The sequence below is a fragment of the Chanodichthys erythropterus genome, chromosome 17 (assembly GCF_024489055.1).
Source record: "Chanodichthys erythropterus isolate Z2021 chromosome 17, ASM2448905v1, whole genome shotgun sequence".
Lineage (NCBI taxonomy): Eukaryota > Metazoa > Chordata > Actinopteri > Cypriniformes > Xenocyprididae > Chanodichthys > Chanodichthys erythropterus.
Genome location: NC_090237.1, coordinates 30,156,902 through 30,165,798, shown reverse-complemented (window position 1 = coordinate 30,165,798; position 8,897 = coordinate 30,156,902).

Here is an 8,897-nt window from a genome sequence, read left to right as displayed (position 1 = left end):
TGTCTTCCAATATCCCGTGGAGAAGACAGTCCAAAGACAATTCAGAGAGTGTATGTGAGTAGTTCTGCAGTACAACAAATTGAGCTCTCCAGTAGTGTCTTAAAACACTCATGCACTTCAATCACTGCCTTGACTCAAGAGGGACTATAGCAGGGGGTTTACTGATAAAATCTGCCAACTGCCAAACTCTATGTTAAATTTAGAAGGCACTCTCAACATCTAACAGCGATCATCTGGAGATTCAACAGTGATCACATGGGATTTTTTTTTTTTTTTTTTTTTTTTTAACTTGTGCGCAATATTTCAAGACTTCTGAAGTTGTGTTACAGCTTTATGTTAGAAACATGCTAAAAGTTACATATATATTTATTGATAATCTTATTAAAGTGATCGTATCACTGACTGAATCAGAGAGTTGAACAAAAAAATGACTGGTAATGATTTAGAAATCACTGTTCTTGAAAGCTTCTGTACACTTTCATTGTAATTCTATGGGGAAAAAACAACCAAAGGTTTAAGGAAAACAATCAAATGTTCTCCCATTTTGTGTTCTGTGGAAGTCAGTCAAGACGTCGAGTGAATGATGGCAACATTTTTACTTTTGGGTGAACTATTTCTTTAAGAGTCAAACAATGTATAAAATGCATATTAAAAATGTGTTAGGAAGGAAAATTATGTTTAAAAAAGTCTCTAAAAATAATGAATCACACTCCATCCTGGTGAGGTATTGGAATAACACAGTTTTCCCACTGTTAAAGATAGATGGTACCACCCATCCACCCAGGATGCCCTAGGGATCCCTTAGTTGCCTTGTGGATCTCCTTAGTAACAAGGCAACAGCCAGTGTTTGGTGGCCTAGGTAAGGATGGTGGATCCTGAGATGAAAAAACAACATAAAACAACAAAGACTTCATGGATTTCCCCAATTACTGTTTTCTGAAGGGAAATCCCAATTCCAGGATCCAACTCAAGTTAATGAGACGCTTCCACGCATAGCAACCATACCTTAGCGGCATGGCATGGAAACACTCCAAGGACTTCCCAGCAAAACTGAAAACATAGCAACGTACAGGAGTATAAATGCATTAAGGATCGTTCTAAAACAAGCTTCCTGCATTTAAAAGCTAATGTAAGACATTTATAAATCTATAATTGAGCCGAAGGTTTTGCTGAATGGTATAGAGCATTGCTCACTCATAGTTACATAGAGGTTCATCTCTACCATATTGCAACCAGTTTTAATGTGTTCAAACGTTCAGTTTCAACAGAAAATCTTCCGTAGGGCATTTCCGCAAGAGGAAGGTTATTCACCCTGCAAGACGACAACACATTGGGACCTTTAAGAGACTGTTGTTCAGTTAATTTTTCTGAGCCTGGAGATATATAGGCCATCTGCGCACAGCTTGACCGATTTGTCCAGATAAGTCACTTCTGGCCTTCAAACCGCATCCTGGGAGGAGGATGGAGCGGACTAGGGTGGCTCCCATCTTATTTTCCCCTCGCTTCTTCTCATCTATCACTACCATCACCTGCAGTCCTCCTTTTCGGTCTATCTCTCCCTGGAGTACTGCACCTCCCCCAGTCCCTAAATGTCAACAAGGGAGTCAAGCTCTTGTCTAGGAGCTGTTTGTGATTTATGAGGGAGATGTTTGCCCTGTTTCTCTGGAAGTTCAGCATTCTTTGGGATAAGACTCAGCCGAGACGTCCCTCCTTCAGAACTGTACACAAGATTAGCGGTCGCTGGCTGCAAACGTCTTTATAGAGCTAAACTACCATCCTGCGGGAGAATTTCTCCGTCTATGACAGCAAAGCGAGTACATCAGTCTTGGCAAACGGATGACTGTGGGAGTTCAACGTCTGGCTATTCTCTTTCTCCACCCTTTCCAAAAATAACTATGGTCCGCCTCACGCCATTAACCGTCCCATGGAAGCAATTCGAGTTGTGGGGGGCAGACACGGAGCACTCAGGAGGCAAGCTGTTTTCCACCTGTGATCTGGGCTGGGGAAGAACGAGGCGGCTTTATTACCCATGCTGGCTGTAATGACAGAGAGGAGAGGGGCAGTGCCTGCTGGGTAATTGTTCTATAATTCACACCTGAGTAGCAGGGGAATTCCCACAGGTGAGCAGCATCGTCTGGCCAGGGCCGTCCCAGCTGTCTGCCTCAAACAGGTACATCGTCTGCTATAAAAAGCCTCGCAGCCCTCGGAAAAACCCCACGTGCCTCCAAATCCAGACAGACTGTGCGCAATTTCAACCACAGTGGGACATTAAATTGAGAGATGCAAAAGAAATTTGGTCATGACGGCAGTTACACTCCCTTTCTTACCATCTGAAACCTACTACAAACATGCAACCCACAAATCCTTTTCAGTGCATTTTTTTTTGCATCCAGACGCCCCATTCCCATCATCCTCTGCTGTTTCTTTATGCACCCTGCTGTCGTTCTCTGGCTTTGATGAAGGAGTTCTCTCTTCTAGGCCTCGTAGTGCAGATGCTCATTAGCGAGACACCTTTTTACGAAGAACCACGGGTCTAAAAACACCCACATCTGTCGCTCTCTCCACCCGGCTCGGCCCAGATAACACAACACCAGCCACTGGAGTTTCTGGCAGGTCTTGCAAACAGAGAAGCCCAATGAGTGATGGGCATTTAGCAGTAATGAGCGAAAAATGAGTGCGAGTGAGATAAAGGCAAGCGGGAGTGAAAGAGAGGGAGTTGCAGAGAGAAAGAAAGAACACATGGAGGAGGAAATGATTGTATGACGAAACAAAGTTGAAGAGCCTCCCCCATCTTATCGGGTCAGTCCACTGACCGAGCCGCGGCACAGCCCGGAGCAGAGCCAAAGCCATCGTTCAAATCCTTTCGAGCATGTAAGCCTTCTTTAAAAACCACTCTCTACTAATTACACGCCAGTTACAACATCCGCAGGGCCCCTGACTGAAGGCCAAAGATCTGAGAGGAGACTCCTAACCCAAATAAACATTCTCAACTATCTGTGAGCCTTCAAACGATGACGGGAAAGAGGTGAAAAGAGGGTGCAAAGAAGTAAAACACAACAGACTGACAGTGGGGAAAGATGGATAGAAACTGTACAGTAGCATGCTAAGCTACAAGCTACTCCTAATATTCAGCACAAATTGCTGTTCGTCTGCAATGTGTTGGATTTCTGATTTAAACAGGATATTTAACAAGAAATGTAGGAGGAGATTTGACTTTGTCTATTGAGAATTGATTGGACCACAAGAAGTGGATACTAGAATGGAGCCAGACCGAATGAGAATTTGCTAAAACAATGCTAAACAGATATTTGAATATTGGATAACATTATCCAATGACCCGATATAATGGACGATGAAGCTAAAAGCTTTTTCAGTAAAAAAGAGCAAATTATTACCCGGTGAAAAATTACAAAGGCAATTTTGTACAGATGAAAAATTCACAATTAGATCAGGAACATGTAGTAATAAAGTAAACAGCCATTTTATGGTGACTTTAAATATTCTGGCTAAACTGTAAACTATAAACATAAGATTATATTATTTATATAATTTATCATTTAAGTAGGTCTCAGAACAAAACCAATGTAGATAAATATAGTATAAATGCAAGTAGTATATAAGTATAAATATTACAAAAATACAATACCCTTATTTAAATAACTGGAATAAATTTTAAATATCAGCTGCATTTAAAGGGTTAGTTCACCAAAAAAAGAAAATTTTTGTCATTAATTACTCACCGTCATGTCGTTCCAAAGATGTAAGACCTTCGTTCATCTTCGGAACACAAATTAAGATATACAACTCGTCCATAGATAGCAAAATAATCATCACTTTCAAGGTCCATAAAGGTACTAAAGACATTGTTAAAACAATCAACAGGACTGCAGTGGTTCAACCTTCATTTTATGAAGCGACAAGAATACTTTTGTGCGCAAAAACAAAACAAAAATAATAACTTTATTCAACAATTTCTTCCGCAATCAATCTCGTACACAGTTGCCGCAGTGAACGCAGTTTAGTGCTTCCAGGTTCTACGCCAGAATGCCGACTCAGCATTGGCTGATGCTGTTCACGCGATGCATGCGTGTGATGCTGACACATGAGCCGGCCAATAATGAGTCAGCATTCTGACGTAAACACGGAAGCACTAAACTGCGTTCACTGCGGCAACTGTGTACGAGATTGATTGCGGAAGAAATTGTTGAATAAAGTTATTATTTTTGTTTTGTTTTTGCGCACAAATGTATTTCCATCGCTTCATTACATTAAGGTTGAACCACTGTAGTCACATGGACTATTTTAATGATGTCTTTAGTACCTTTGTGGACCTTGAAAGAGGTGGTTAAATTGCTGTCTATGGACGAGTCAGATACTTCTCAGATTTTATCAAAAATATCTTAATTTGTGTTCCGAAGATGAACGAAGATCTTACGGGTGTGGAACCACATGAGGGTGAGTAATTGATGACAGAATTTTCATTTTTGGTGAACTATACCTTTAACTAAATATTGCATTATAAGACTTCCCAATGCTACATAATATGAGAGAAAGGAGAGTTTAGCAAAGTCTCCCATGGTTGAAAAGTTAATTATGCAATAATAAGAATAGTGATGTAGTGTTGTTGTTGCTCTACAGTGCAACTTGTTTGGAAAAGTAGCTTGTTACTGCAAAAGCAGTATTGTAAAATAAACTTGACTACTGTCTTGCTACTGGAACATGTTGCTAAGTTAGTAGCGGTGCTACTGTTAGTTAGTTAATCCACATCAACGGACTGGGACAGGCATATGAAGAAAGAGTCTGACAAAGAGAAAAAGGAAAAAGACATATGGTTGACAGAGAGTCTCTGAATCTACGCAATCAAAGGAAAGCGCAGCTCCTCTATAGAGTTCCAGGGTAATTAGGGGCTTAATTGTTGGGAATGCCAATGAGAATGCAGATGAGGGTCTGTAGACAGGCCTACTCAGCCCGTGACCCGTTCATCAAGCCAGACTGCCTAAAAAAAAACAAAAAAACACCAGAGCTTGGTTTCCTTCTGTTTTTATCACTTATTCGTAATTTATTTCCACAGGTCACGTTCCGCTTTTGCATTCCATATCAATTCATCACTCGCTTTCACCCTTCCTCATAAATATTTTTTCTTTCTTCAATCCACCTGCTATCGTCCGTCTGCCACATTTTTCTTTTGTCTGTAACTCCCCTCTTTCCTTCATTCAAAAGACACAGCTGAACATCTTCACTGCCTCAAGGTCTTTATCCTGTTTGTCTCTTTCTCTCCTTCAGCTAATTCCATCCCCCGTCTCTCTCCTCCAACTTCTTGATGAGAATATTTAGCTGTACTCTTGACTATCGAGTGTTCGAATTCCCTCAGTCTAACTCATGTTCAAACAGCAGGCGGAAAAACGCTGAGATGGGGAGCATTTGATAAAAGATGAGGTATGTAAATGAGGAGGAAAGAGGGCCGTTAGCCCTGCCTCGAGTCGAAAAGCAGCCCGAACGACACTTCACATGAGAGTACAATTACCTCAGAAGAACGACTATCTGCATAAAATTGACTTGAGTCCTTTGATTTTTCTGAGAGTATCTAAGAAGCATCTGTGTTTGTGTTGATAAATAGAATGCCTCAATCTCTCTGATTAAAGTGGAGCACAAAAGTACAAAAGAACTTGTAGAACATGCAACAGGAAGTGTAATTACAGTTCCACAATGGGAGAAAAAAAGAGGAAGAATGCCAACGATGTGGATTTGTTTATATGAATGACACGACTGACCAATCATAATTAGGTATTCCAAACAGCAGTGTAATAATTTGTGTAATTTGTTACACTGCCTTAAATATTACATTATCTTATGTATACTACACGTCACTCGTATAACTAATAAGATTTAAACCTTAGTCAAAACCATGCTAAAGCAAATAAGCAATGTTGGATAGAAGGCAGTTCACTTGGTAAAGGAGGCAATGATCATCGTATTTACCAAATGCAATGCATGCAGGTTTTTATAAGACACTCAAAGCCCTAATGATAAAATACCTCCATGATATCAGTGAAGTAGCTGATGCATCACTTTCTTCCCTTCTGTTTCTCTTTGATATAAAGAGTAAAATGAGAAGGCGGGACGGTTAGAGTGCTTGGTGTATGTCCATGCTAAGCATGCTTTCTCTCAGGACTTCTTCTCTATTACCCCTCATCCATGCACTGTTTTGGACAAGGGCCCAGATCCAAGCCCATTACAGCTCATCTCCTATCCTCCCATCCTCCTCTCCACTCATCTGTGGATTGGCTCTAATCACGACTGGGGAAAATGATATTCCAACTTGAGCACATTACAATGTCTGGTATTTGTCCTTCACCGAGAGCCATCACACACACAAACACACACACACACACATACAGGGGTGAATACACTTTAAAACTTCTGAAAGTAATCATGCAAACAAAATGACAAACAATAAAAGTGAGTCATAACAAGGTCAGAGTTTTGAAACCACATGGAGTCATAGACATTATCATCCCCATTAAACCACTGAAAAAACAGGAAATCCTATTTCACACCTACACAAAAACACACAAAATTGGACTGGGGGTGTGCAAAATTAGCCAGTAGGTTGTCTGAACAAGTAGTCAGTTTTAAGGAAGCACACTTGAGACTGTTCCAGGCATAACATTATGACCACTAACAGGTGAAGTGAATAACACTGATAATCTCTTCGTCACGGCACCTGTTAGTGTTAGTTAGGCAGCAAATGAACATTTTGTCCTCAAAGTTGATGTATTAGATGCAGGAAAAATGGGCTAGACAACTGGATCAGATAATATCCAAAACTGCAGCTCTTGTGGGGTGTTCCCGGTCTGCAGTGGTCAGTATCTATCAAAAGTTGTCCAAGGATGGAACAATGGTGAACCGGCGACAGGGTCATGGCTGGCCTGTGTAGTCTGTCCAACAGATGAGCTACTGTAGCTCAAACTGCTCAAGAAGTTAATGCTAGTTCTGATAGAAAGGTGTCACAATACACAGTGCATCACAGTTTGTTGCGTATGGGTTGCAGTCAGGGTGCTCATGCTGACCCCTGTCCGCCGCCGAAAGTGCCAATAGTGGGCACATGAGCATCAGAACTTGATCATGGATCATTGGAAGAAGGTGGCTTGGTCTGAAGAATCACATTTTCTTTTACATTACATGGATGGCCGGGTGCATGTGCGTCGCTTACCTGGGGAACACATGGCACCAGGATGCACTATTGGAAGAAGAAAAGCCAGTGGAGGCAGTGTGATGCTTTGGACAATGTTCTGCTGGGAAACCTTGTGTCCTGTCATCCATGTGGATGTTACTTTGACACGTACCACCTACCTAAGCATTGTTGCAGACCATGTACACCCTTTCATGGAAACGGTATTCCCTCTTTCAGCAGGATAATGCGCCCTGCCACAAAGCAAAAATGGTTCAGGAATAGTTTGAGGAGCACAACAACGAGTTTGAAGTGTTGACTTGGCCTCCAAATTCCCTAGATTTCAATCCAGTCGAGCATCTGTGGGATGTGCTGAACAAATAAGTCAGATCCATGGAGGCACAATTTACAGGACATAAAGGATCTGCTGCTAACATATTGGTGCAGATACCACAGCACACCTTCAGGGGTCTGATGCCTCGACAGATCAGGGCTGTTTTGGCAGGAAAAGGGGCACCAACATAATATTAGGAAGGTGGTCATAATGTTATGCCTGATACATTTAGTTGGAAGAAGCACAACAGAAATGAACAGGGGTGCGTTTCCCGAACAACGATGTAACTCGCTGCTGAACTACCATAGTATGATGGATCGTTGAACAAATCAACTAGTTTGTCACGACTGTTTCCCGAAACCGTATTGTCGCAAACCTGACGTTCAACCACGTTGATGAATGATGTCACGCAGGTGGTGGAGTAATAACTTCTTTAACCTGTTAACCAGAACTGTCACGCCGACGCACCGAAGCTTCTTTGTTTAAATTAGCTCAAATTTACTGTTAGATTTAATATAATTACCTTGACAAACTATACATCATTAAAAAGATCTAAGACTCGAGCTTCAATTTTTAATCTTTATTTTACACTCAACATTGTACAGTGACCGTTATTTGTTAATATGCGTCGGGAGTTATGAATATGAGAAACTGAGTCGTTACCTTTTCATTGAAATATGAGCGTCAGCTTCAGCCATTGAGAAAATAACTCTGTACGATCATCATGAAAAAACTCCACAAAATAACACCCCTCGGGGCTTTTAGCTTAAAAGCATGCACATTTGGAGAAATATTGGTGGTCTGTCATACGTTTATGTCAATTTTCTATACAGAGGAGTCATATTTAATAATTTTTTACCCAAAACGCGCTGTTGTTATTATATGAGCGCTGTATACGCTGACTACTGTGTGTCCAACACATACCCGAAGCCGGAGGGCGCTCTGTGCACCTGGTTTATCTGTGTTCTTCACGCCATGTCAGGTATTCATAATAGTAGATTATATTTATAATGCAATGCTAATCGAGATAGCTTTTCTCATTGTGCAGAATAGCCTAAAATGGTATATTTTCTGTCTGATTTTTGATCCAAAGCCACATCACATCAAAGAAGGTTATTTAAAACAATCGACTAGTAAGTTTGGAGAAGAAACGTGGTTTTAATCTTATAAATTGTCATGTTTTGTTGGTGTGCTAAGCTAATATGCTAACGAGCCCAGAGATGCACCTGTTCTAATCTAAAGCTAATGCAAATAAATAATTTTTAATAGTAAAGCTCACTTTTTTTCTGTCTTTTTTTTCCAAGAAGGGCATTAGATACAGTTTGAAAGAAGGTGAAGTGAGAAGTTTGGTGAATGAAATGAGGGATTAAATCTTGAATAGAACATCAGTAA